At 37.1% G+C, this 13099-nt stretch overlaps 1 protein-coding gene across 3 annotated transcripts in view; it reads left to right on the forward strand.

The window, feature by feature from the left end:
- Positions 1 to 13099, forward strand: part of GPC5 (glypican 5) — a 597183-nt gene that overhangs the window by 375783 nt on the left and 208301 nt on the right. The window lies entirely within an intron of this gene.

The following is a 13099-nucleotide window of genomic DNA, read 5'->3' on the forward strand; positions in this document are numbered from 1 at the left end:
CTGTAGGGAAAAGTTTGCATACCTATAGCACCCAGGTGTCTTCTTGACGTGTAATCTACCTGTTTGGACAGATCGAATGAAATGAAGAAGAAAGCTGGTAGTACTCATATTTCCAATAAATCAGCAATAATAGATTTTTAATTAACTCTCACTATAGAATGAAAATTTGAGGCTGTAGTTAAATTATCCTTTAAAGAATAATTTTCAGCATCATAAGTTCATTGTGTAGCAGAGAGGAGGTGAAAACACAGAGAAATCCTGGGGGCTGTATGTGCTGTACAGGTTTCTACCTGTGCTGCTCAAGTGTAATGGAGAACCAGATCAGATACACAGTATTTAATTCCTATCTCAGATATGTTGTGCTTTTGTAGGGGAAATATTAGCTACACTAATTTCAATGTGAAAATAATTTATTGTCTTTTTCCAGGGTTCTCATCAAACAGTTTTGAATTCAAATCTACATGCTAGCAATGCTTTATAAACTTTTTGATTCATTACAGACCCCATACCAAAGTGTTCCCTTAAGTAAGATGATTGCATCTCTTACTGGAATTCCTAGATTAACTTCACTTTTGTGGCATTTTCCTGAAAACTCTATTAGAACAGGTCTTTTTCCTAGTCCCTTTACAGGCTTTCATCTTCTAGCACATCTTATACCTAATAGAGTGCTATAAAATGATATCAACAATTAAGCTCTTATAAAAAACATCTGCTATCATTTGTCCTACCAGTGAGAGTCATGAATCACAGGTAGGGGCTGTGGTGTTCCTTGTAAATTCTTATGAGGCTGAACAGAGAAATGTGTCAGGGAAGCCTTGTTTTATTTTACAGTCACCAAAACTTTGGCAATCAGCCCTCTAGACTTCCACAGGTGACAGATAGCAAGCCCTTTATTTTGCCAACTACACTTCAAAAAGTTTTCAGCTCCCACCAGAAACTCCTCACAGGTCTGGCTCACAAGCCGCAACACACCCTCACACAAGCAGTGTACTCCCCACTCCCACAGCAGAGATTTAACATGGAATATGGAATAGAATATGATGGTTGTGCTTTGCTTGGGCAAAGCAAGGAAAAAAACAAACAATAGCACCACTCCTTAGATCCTCCACTGGTGCTGCTGCCTGGATGATCCGGACCTGGATGATCCAGTGCTGGGGCAAACAATGAGATGAAAAAAGCAAAAGAGCAGAGAAGAGAGGAAAAAAGAGATGCCAGAGACCCTAAACAGCAAGATTTTTCTAATCTGTCTTTTTATAGTTAACCTGGTGCAGGCCTCTTAGGTAAATTTGACTTTTCAGGTGTTATCTTGTATCTTGCACAGCCAGCCCTTCTCCAGGACATGACATGGGAGGGTGGGAATGAGCACCAGCAGGAAGCTGGATCAGAGCAGCGCTGCCCCACCTCCATGGGACCCTTCACTTTTGATCACCTCTCCTGTAGCAATACTCAAAATGTTTGAGACAAATCATTCTGAAGTATGGTCCTCTACAGAAGGTTGCTGCACATTTACAAGGGTATATGAAATAAATAACTCTTGACAGAAAACAAGCTGTTTGCTTGATTGTTTAAAATAATTGCTTGGCCCTTCTGTCATATAAAGACCAGAGGATTTTTCAGTTTCCGTAGTCTTTGCAGGGTTTTAAGTGCCATTTGTCTCAGTGAACTTGTTATTTATCTTCTTTATTATGTCCTGTGTTATTCTGTTTGCAAGTCACTCCATTGCACTGTATTTTTAGACTAAAAAAATCATAAATCTGTGTTTAATGTAAGTTGCCAAATAAGGATATTTCTCTAATACATAAGCAGTTTAAAGTCTGCACAAAAAAGCAGTCTTGAAAGAGTAAATTTTCAAGTAACACTTATGAAATAACATTTAGGACAGTGTTTATCGCTTTGGCTCCGACTCCAGAAATGCCTGTGCTCTGTGAACAAAAAGAAGATTTATGGAGTGCTTATTCATACTGAACTGAGAAATAGTTCTCTATCCCTTCTCTGTAAGGCATTTCTGGACCCCCTGCAACACCAATGTTCACCAAGGTGCATTTAGATTGCACATTAAAGTTTCCATATGGAAAAGCTCAGCTCTTAAAATCTCTGTGAACAGCTTGTGTTACTCATCTCATTAGAAGCAAACAACTCTGAGATGGTCAAGTTGTGAAAACACTGGTATTTCACTATCAGGCACAGAGGATTCATTTCAGATTATCATTTTAGGCAAAGTTGAAGGGGGATCAGAATTTCAGTGCCTGATTCCTGCTATCACTTTTTAAATTGTAGTGGCTTCTTGACGTGCAACTGCAGTTTAATAAAATACACTAGATAATTGCATAACCACGTCATGTAACAGCTTCTTGTTGCACTGCATATGTTCAGTCAGTTAAAATAACTGAGCGGCTGAAAATATATTCGGTATTTACTCACAATAGGTACAGTAAAAATAAGATAAATCAATCCTTGTGTAAATCTGTCTGGTGTTTTTCATTTCCAGAATCCAAAATGCCTCATTTTCTACATTTATGGTGTGTCTTTTTAGCATATTAATTTGGAATTTTTTGCTGTCTTTAAGGCTTAAGCTTTTGTTTCCTGTCAAACATTATTTATTCATATATCCTTATTAGTATGCAATAACTAACTGCCATAGAAAATTATATTAGCTGTCCTTTATAATAATTTATTTCTAAATAGCTGTATAGTAGTGATGACTGTATGATTTCATGTTCTGCCAGTACTGCTTTAGGAGTGGCAGAAATCCTACTCCTATCAGGAACTGTTGGCTATTTGAGACACTTGTCCTGCATGACTTCAAAGGATCACTGCACTACAAAATCAGTCAACGCCTGAGCAGTACATGATAGGAATATATATAGGGTTTGGGTTTCATAAATTTTATGTACAGCTTATTCATTAATGTCTATGAAGAGGTTTTTTTCTATTAAAATGTACAATGACATTTACAGGAAGCATGGATTGAATGTCCTCCTTTTATTTTTTTTCATTTTACTGTTGCTTTCTGGTAAAGAACAAGCTATGGTGAAATTGACTTTCTGTCAGCTTAATAACTATTAATATATTGGATGCAGTGAAGCATCACCCTACATGATCCATCTTTAAAGGTAAAGTTGTTTTTCAGGAAGGTCACAATTTATTTATTCTCCATTCATTCTTTCATCTTTGAAGAGGAATCATTATATAAACATTGAGCACATTTGAGAATTTATAACAAAATTTTGTGTGTTCTCTGCTTAGAAGTTTAAACTGGTAAAATTAATAAAGCTTTCAGCAATATAGTGAGGCAATTTTTTAAAATTTTCTGTAGTGACTTATACTTTTACGTATTTTTTCAATGTGGAATTTTCCAATTCAATTAAATAAGTCTATGGAGAGATCTAATGATATGCTTATTTAATTATATTCTTTAACAATTATATTTAGTATCTCTAGATTTTCCCAAAGTAAAAGGTGTCTGAAATCTAACTTGGGTCAACATTATTCAGTTGGCAATATAATAATACTTCCAGACAAATTTAATTACAAATTCTTAACATTTTGGAACAGTTTCAGGAGTAAAATGTTTATTAGGCCTTCAGACTGATTGCAAGTCAAATGCATTCAAAGTTCCAAAAGGCAAGGTTCATCACAGTTTGACTCTCCCTAGGTCTGATATAATCTAAGTGATAGAAGAAGGAAAAGGACTATGACAGCAGGCTTTTGTGATATGTTTTGTAATTTAATTTTTCAAGTACCTTTATTAATCCATATCACAATTAATCCAAATTAAATTAATCCAAAAAGGTAGAAACAAACTTCAAGCTTGAATATAGCAACAGTATATAGCTGCCTTTGGCTGGCAGCCTTTAAATAAAATTTCCTGCAAGCTTCTATAAAAAAATTACCATTATTCTTTAAATTTTTTGTTTTGAACTAATCGTAATTAATCATGATCCAGTGTTCCAGGACATATGCAAGCATATGTAAAATGGTTTGAGAAGGGTGAAATATCTGATTTGTCCTTGCTGAGATGAGTTGAGCCAGTTGTGTTCATTTACTGGATTTAGGCAAAAAATTATATGTTGTCTTAACATCTTTCCACGGAAAACATGGCAATATTAATTTCTATTTTCTGCAGACTGAATGCAGTTATCCTACTTCTCTGGTTTCAAATCCAGCTCAGTTTTCATGTACAGCTGTTTACCATAAAATGCTTGTTAATGGCAAATGATACTGCCCAGTGGATGAGAAGATTATTGAAAAGTGTGTTGCAAGAGAAAACAAAGTTTTCAAATAAAACTTGTTCTCTTGCTATAGAATTCTGTAAGGTAAAATCTTTTTCCCCCCATAACTTCCAAAGCATTTGAGAGTACCTTGGTTTAAGACTGTTAAGAGCTTTATTTAATTTCTTATGCTATTGAGCAGTTAGTCTTTAAGAATTTTCTTTAGTAAGTAATTTTAAATACCTATGTTTTAACCAAGCAGGTCCTTCCCACAGTTCAGTAATACTTTATCACCACCGCAGGAACTTCAGGGAAATAGCCATCAACAATTGCCTTAGAAAGAGTCATTCACTCTATATCTGGTCCTCACATCTCTGTTTTTAAATGGTATGTGCCTACCCTGCTCCAAGGTCAAACAGTGGAAGATTGCTTTCACTCCACATGCAAACAAGAAGGGTGCAGCAGCTGCAGAGTTGCCTGTGCCTTTGGAAGTCGTTAGAATAACATTAACAATATCCAACATAGAGCAGTGAGCTGTAGAAATGAGTTTATTACAAATGGTGAGGACGGTGACAGGAGTGTTTGCAGCATCTCTCCAGGGACCTGATTCAGCAGATAACATATAACCCTTATTTCTTGCCTGAGTGTAAGCATTTGAACCTTTTCAGAGCAGGAGAGTAATATTTTATTTTAAAATTGCCTCAAAAGGGTAGGTGAGACAAAGGGCACTGGAAGCACTCTTGCTTGCTTGGCATGTGCTGGAGATGTGATATCAAAAGTCCAAAAGCTGCCTCTTCCAACACTCAGGAGAGCATTCTAGCCTCACTCTTTTGCCATTCCTATTCTGTCTTCAGTAGTTTTAACTAGACTTTGCTCCCAGGACTAAGAAACATGGCATTTTCCAACTAGAAGTAAGGTTCCCAGATATTCCCAGCCTGTTCATTATTGCAATGCTTCTTACACTGACCACTGTCTAATTTTCTGTAAGAAAGAGCAGTGCACTACTATGAAGAGTAAAAGTTGTAAATGTTTCATAAAACCTCGATTTTCATGTCATACTTAGAGCTTATTAAGTGAGAAGGGACATGATTTAATAACTTCTTAATACTTTTACCACTGCTGTTTCTTTTTCTTAGTTACTGCAGTAGTAATAAATGGTTTACAGCAATTTAGTTAGGCAGACTTTTTCCTGTAAGCTTTGCTCACCAAACTTCATAGTTTTTCAGCACATGAAAAAGATATTGGAAAAGATTTGGTTATGATGTCTTATTTTGAGTGGTTTAAACCGAGATTCTGACTCCCTCTGTGTGCATTTAGACTGCAAAAGTAATAGAGGGAAGACAAATGGCAATCTTTAATTTAGCAGTGAAAATTTGGTAGTGGTTCAATTTCGTCTTTTGATCAATCAATTCCATCTATCTAGGTTTTAATACTTCACACAATATAACCAATTGCTGAAACACCATATAGCTAATTGATGTATTATTTTTCACTCCTATATATTGTATCTTCTCATATATTACTACACTTTATGGGGTTTTTCTTCAATATTTGTTCTAACTTTGAAAATTGTAAGAGCTTAAGTGTCTTCATTCTCTTCTTATATTGAGACAGTATTTTTAACTATTGTTTTAACCTGTTCGACCTTATTATAGTTTTCTTTCCTCATCAGAATGCTTAATTTAGCAACTTATGACATTCATAACCTGTTTGCTTCTACTTCCAGATAACTTTATCTTTCCTGAAAGAGCAAAAATAAGTTTGTAATGATGCCCCAGAAATTCTACCAAAAATCCTCAGATTTTGGATATTGATGAAATAGAAACTGCATACTAAACAGTTGTGAAAGAACAAGGAAGAAAAGAACATTTCTCATTTGTTAGTTTAAAGACAGAAAATATCAAACACAAAGCAAAAAAAAGATGTGTTTATATGAGATAAACAGAGCATACTGAGCTAAATAATGTTTGTATAAATAAACCAGTTTAAAGGGAATCAAGATAAAATGTTAAAACCTGAAGTAGTGATACATTTATAAACAATTTTATTTTCTTTCCTATGAAAGTTCCTATAAAGGAAACATATAGAAGTTGAAGTATAGGGTTTCCTCAATATATGATGTTAAAATATTTTTGAACATAAATTCCCATTGAGTCTGAACTCTAAGTATTTTCAGCTTGCCATCTAAATGGCTGATAAATATTTCTTCTCAAAGTCCTTCCTCCTTTTTTAGAGTCTAATTGACTTTTACTTTATGTTCCAAATAATGAAATAGCACATTAAGTGCAGGGAAAAGTATGTCCAAACTTCTTACATTGCAATTTGCTTTGCACGAGATGCAGTTCCCTTGTGAGTTAACACCAAATACATACTAAATAAATCAAAGACTTCATTTCCTCAGATGAAACTGCAATGTAACCATTAATGGTTCTCCAGAATTTTCATTGTAAACAAATGAGTTTCTCTTTTCATGTACCCTTCTTTCCACATCTTTATAGATGTCATAGCAATTATCAGTGTCCTGAATGCAGCTATTAAACTTTGTGATTGTTTTTCCATGTTTTTGAAGTCTCAGAAACACATATAAATCTATAGTGCTTGTTTGGCCTTAAAATAATGACTATCATATGTTCAGAACATATCTAGTTTAAAAAATGGGATGTTAGGGATTACCCTTTCTAAGATGAATTACCATGTATAAAAAGTGATCCTATCTGCCCATCAATATTCTTCTGCCCAGCCCACAGAACCACACCAGGTTTATTTTACTTAATCTGGCAATTTTTCTCACTTCAGTTTGAGTTAAAATTCTTTAGTAGGCAGAAATATTGCACTTTAATTCCAATGTAATTAGCTGCACTCTTCATCAGAAAAGTATTTCTCCAAGGCAAGGCTTCAGAGAGTAAATGAACTTGATTACACCTGGACTGCAGACAGAATCATTTATACTTTTTCTTGCTGAGAGTCAAAGCAATTCCTTCCAGGTATGAGGGTAGGCTGATATCTCATGGTATTATTTTCCCTCTCCAAACTGCTATCAGGAACAGAGTTTTGAAGACCTTCTAATGCAGTCAAGAATTTAGCAGGTTCATTTTTTTATGGAAGAAGTGCTATCAAAGATGAAAAAAACCCCAAATACATAAATTGAACATTCAGATCCTTAAATATGAGCATTTTCTAAATATTTTGTCTATAATATGGCACATTTGGTTTGCCTTAATCTCTGCAGACCTGCTTTCAGGAAGACCGGTAGATTTTGTATATTTTGTTTCTCTAGCTAATTTTCCTCCTTTAGAATTTCCTCCATATAACCTCTAAACCATGTTGCATGTGTTAGCTTGGTTATTGAAAAGAATGTGGAAATGTACCCTTTACTTGAATTTATTTTTCCCTCTCGTAAGTATTTTGTTAGGGTTGTAATGAGTATCAGCTTGAGTACTGTAAGAAGCTTTTTCTTGTCTGTTGACCCTAGACACACATGAAACCACATTGTCTTGGATCTCTCTTTAATCAGAGGAAAGGCCTCCTCACCCAGTCATCCACCAAATCATGGCATGTGGTCAGCAGCCAGATTAGCCTGAAGCCAGTGCTCTAGTTTCTCTAGAGGCTGCCACTCACACAGGAACACACACCAACCCCAAGCCCCAAACCAGCCAAAACTCATTTCCAGGGTTGAAGCTGAGATGAAAAATTGAAGTTTTGGGATGCTTTTTCTAATTGTTAATAGAGGCGGTAAGGACTAAACCTGGTTCCCTTAAATCCTGCATGACCTGTACATTGGAAAACTAAATTTCCATTTGGGTCCCAGCCACCACTTCATTCCACTTACTTTCTAGCAGTACCCAACCCTTTTAGCACCTACCAGAAGGCATCTACCTCACTGCCCCAGAAGTGTCCCAAAAAACAACTTTCAATCACTACCAGGGAGCACAGATGAAACCTGAACCTTTTCAGTCCGTATCAAGTGAGGGTCCAGAGTGGGTCACCAAAATATCTGCTACAGTAATTACAGCAGAGACATCATGAGAAGAGCCCAAGTCTTGAGCTGCTAGAGCATGAATAAGCACAAAGACTGTTTGAGATCAAAACCAGCTTTGAACTGAAAGAGGGTACATTTAGATTAGATATTTGGAAGAAATTCTTTTAAGGGTGATGAGACACTGGAATAGATTCTCCAAAGGAGTTGTGGACCCTTCATCTCCCCCATCCCTGGAAATGCCAGGCTGGAGAGGGCATTAACCTGGTGCAGTGAAAGGTGTCCCTGCCCGTGGCAGAGGATTCAAACTAGATGATCTTTAAGGTCCCTTCCAACACAAATGGAATTCTACGGTTCTATGATGGTACAATTCTAACCTGATATGTGTTCTTTTAAAGGAAAAACAGCTTTAATTAACAATTCTCATTGTGGAGGCATTGTAAATATCTCTACATTTACAACTTTAGTGGAAAATCCTGAGCACTGCTGCTGAAACCAAAGAGCACATTCCACATGGTCAGCATATTTAAAGACAGATTATGTTTTGAAAGTTTTACACATGATATAAACCTTTGTCTTGAGATTGTAATACCCTATTTTTGTCTTTTGCAGTGCATTTATTGTTAATTATCTTCTTACATCTTAAAATAGATGTTTAAACTTCAGACTCTCATAGAATGACTACCTTTCATGAAAGGTGTTGTTTCTTTAAAAGACATTTTCTTTTTTTCCTTTTCCTAAATGGAAAAAAAAGTATTTTTTCCACTGCTGTTAAAGTTCTACATGAAAGTGATACATACTAAAAATGAATGTGCAATAAAAAAAGGTAAGTAAATAAAATAATAATTCTTTATTGATCAAATGAAAAAGTTCATTGGTGACCTGTTACATAGATTTGCTGGCCAAATGGTCTTTGACAAAAGAGTCAATGCTTTTCTTTCCAAAAATGTAAGTCTTTTAGATATTAACAAATTAATTGGTACTCACTCCTGGGAACCCTTCTGTGGTTGGTTTCTCATTTTGTATGGATATTGGGCCTGTGAAAAGTGTTGCTTATTTCACTAACTTTCTTGGCTCTGCTTTATTTAAATTGGAATTCTCTTTGAACCCTGTCCCATGTTAAGTGATTTGAGTTACAATCAAGTCTGTGCAGCTGGATGGAGAGACGTGCATGCTCAGTGTGAGGGAATGTAAGGGCAATGTAAGGACACCTGGTTTGCAAGGCAGCTTGTGAATTTTTTAACTCACATTATAAAGAACCATGCGAAGTAATAAATTAAGCAGCCAGATGCACAAACTAAGTATCAGGATGAAACACAGTCACTGGGAAAGTCCAGAGCTCTGAGATCACTGACTGATAGGCCTTGGAAGGAGCCAACCAAAGCCTTGAGGATGTCCAGCCACAAATTTTTGATTGGTAAAAAGCAGTTTCATAAAAACCTGTCCTGAGATATGGGAAGGGGTTTGTTAGATTGAGCAAAACTTTAGAGTGGAATGCTTATGGGAAAGGCCAAAGGCAAGGTAAAGGGGAGGTCTAGCTAGACTGAGGACAATGAATATGAGAGGAGATGGGATAAAGGTATCCACATGCATGAAACAAACTGCTGATTGATGCTCTTTTCTGGCCAAGACTTTGGCCTAATCACCACAGTTTGTCTTCTCTTTCCAACTCTTTTCCTCTGTGTGATAATAGAAAACTTCAAGCCAGATAGATGTTCAGTAGTCTAAGAGGTCTAGGCTGTTATCATAACTGCATCAAGTAATCAGTGAAGCACACAGGATGACTCTTGGGTCAGAAATCATTATATCTTCAAAATAATTTTGATATTTTTTCGTTGGAAGGAAGAGCCTCAAAATAGTTTCTAAAGCTGAGCAGTGATCACAACAATTTTTTTTTTTTTTGTGTGTCTTAATTCTCTGCTTCATTGAAGTCCCATATACCCCATTTCAATATCTGAGAGAATCAGACCTCACATGTCTAGAACTGTTTCCCAGGACCATCAGTTCCTTTTCTGCTCCTTCTGATTCTCTTCCTTTTATAACATCACAGTTCATGTAAGATGCTGATTGTGAAAAATGTTAAATGAAATTTCAATCTTACACTCAACATACTGCCTTGTTACTAGGAAAATAGAGTTCCAAGGACTGTCATCAGAGCCCTCATGATACAAAGGATACACAAGTGGCAGCAGAGAGGAGTTTTCTTGAAAAGGAGGCTCACTGGGATTTATGCTCTGAATTTCTATTGCAAGTCTCTGAAACTCACTCCTATATTCAGATATCTATGTTCCCTGACACTTCTTCATCAAAAAGGCAGTCTTTTGGTCCTTACATTGCCAAAATGTAACTGTGGATACATCAGTTTTTCAAGAGCCTAAATCAGTTGGAAACTCCTGCTTTAGGTTAGGGTGGAGTAGATGGGAGTTGCCTCTTTATTTCCTGCTGAAGCCAAACTTCTTTGCATACAGGAAGTTCAGATTCACAACTTTCTGGAGAAACCTTCATGAGACAACACATTTCTGCAGCTGGGAATTAGGACTTCTAGCTGTGTCCTAAAAGACCTAATGTTTTCACCACTATTTTTTGTGCATTTTATATAATTTAAATGTTAAAGAAAATATTAGTGTATAAACCTGTAAAATCATGCAGAGTCGTTAGTTTAAGGCCATGATCCCAGTTTAACATTTTTGGATAATCAAAGATTCATAGAATTTTAATGGAAATAAAAAGAGCATAATGCAAAGATAGAATAATTTAGATGTTGCAATAATATCAGCTTTGTCTGAATGAATGATGATAACTCATTAATATCCAGTACACTTCTGCATAATACTAGGCTCAGCAATGCAGTACAATGTTAAGATGAGCTCCAGAAGGGGTAAATACAAGTGATATATTATCAAAAACAGTAACAAAGAGTTAACAAGTTAAAAATAGTGCAAAGATACAGGCAATAAGTAATTTTCTAAGCTTTAAAATCAGAGATAGCTTGCAAAATTACACTTCTTACTTTGCTTCTACAGCTTGTCCTAACAGCCAAAATATAATGCTTAGGGAAACATGTAAACATGAAGAAAGTATTGCTCTGAAGAATTCTCTTTGCTCTGTCATTCTTTTTTATTGGTGGTAACTGCAGAGTCTTTTGGCTTATACCTCAATGAATATTTAAAAAACTTTTGGCCTAAAAAGGACCCATCAAATCCATATGTTGTTTTTTAAAATGGAGATTTTGAATTTAATTGAATATATTTATTTTGAGATTGTGAAACTGTACAAGGAAAAAATAATTTATCTTCTTTTATTGCGGAAATACCTGATGGACAGCACTGGCTGAATGTAGCCACAAAGATGATGGAAAGCTTTGCAGCAATCTCCTGTTAATAATCCCAAATAGGATAAGGAAGAGTGGGAGACTTCAGGTCTATTTATCTCTTTCATCTTTGGTCCTGTAGCGAATCCCCTGGTTCTTTGGTGTCCCTGTTACAGGCACCCCCGGTAGAAGCAACACTGAAAACTCTGCTAGGCAGTCATCGTGCACATTGCATTTGCCCACTAATTACAACCATTTCATTGGCTGACAGTGCTTGATGCCCTCTGCTCCTGAGTGTCCTGCTGACTTCTCACAGGTCATGCCACCATACAATGGCCAATGTTGTAAAAGACCTCCAGGATAATCAAGTTCAACCACTGAAACTCCTACATTCTTAAGACCAATCGTGAGGCTAAGTACAGCTCAGTCTTTAGGAGAGTGCAGCTCACTGCTCCCATTAACCTCTCTCTGGAACTGGAAACAGTACTTCTGCCAGCCCCTGACGAATCCTTCCCAACTGGGCTTCCTTCCTATCAGCATGAAGCACATTACCACTGCTAAATCCAGTCCAAAGCCTTTTTTCAGGGTGGGTTTGAGGAATTTTTTGGTAACAGGAGTTGATCAAACCAAACCATTCTCTGCAGTGAGATATTTTGGGCCCTCTTTGATATAATATAAAATATTGACATACATGGATTACTTTTCAGTGCCTGTGGAAAGAGAATAAATGTATTTTGCAACCTGCACTATTAAGCTTCATGAAAAATGGCATTTATCTCATGCAGCGAGGTGTGGCCTTAAAGTCAGGTGTCCGGCTAGCAGGGGGGCGGCCAACACCCAGCTGCAAATGTGAGAGCACCCCTTGGCGTCAGAAGGCTTCGGGCTGTGCTCACAGCGGACGGAATCGCTGCTGGCCGACGAGAGTAAAGAGTCCGGACACTCACTGGGGACTTGTCAGATTTATTGTAGGACCAGGGAGTGACAGACATCCAGGTGTTGAATCTAACGTGTCTGACAGAAAGTGACAAAGAACAAAGGGTGCAACAGGGTTAAAAAGGGAGGAGGGATCTCAGGGAGGAGTTTACAAAGAAACCAATAGGGGAAGGCAAGGGAGTGGACTTAGGATAATGGGCATGAGAGAAAACCCAATAGAAACAATGTAAAGGAGGGGCCCCGGAGCCACAGCCAATCAAGTCTCCCTAAGCACAGAAGATTCTGGCAAACTAGGAGGAGTGGGGAGTGATTGACTGGGCCCGGGGAGGAGAACAAATTCACATATAAGGAAACACAGGGGAGGGGAAATTATATAACAGAAGGGATTGACATAAACTGTGGCGGGAGTAACCAGGGCAACCAAATGACAGACAATACCATGGCGGGAGTTGCCATGGGAACACAATAACTGACAAGGCTAAGGCGGGAAAAACTGGGAGGGCACAACCATTACAGAAAATGGGGGAGCAATACAGAAAATGGGGGAGCAATTAAACAAACTAACAGAACACACTACAACAATCTCAGGTATGCAGGGCTACTCAAAGGACTGGGAAAAGGATCCCTGAGATGATAATACTGCACAGCAAGATGTGGGCGGACCTTTAC

Source organism: Ammospiza nelsoni, chromosome 2 (genome assembly GCF_027579445.1).
Source record: "Ammospiza nelsoni isolate bAmmNel1 chromosome 2, bAmmNel1.pri, whole genome shotgun sequence".
NCBI lineage: Eukaryota > Metazoa > Chordata > Aves > Passeriformes > Passerellidae > Ammospiza > Ammospiza nelsoni.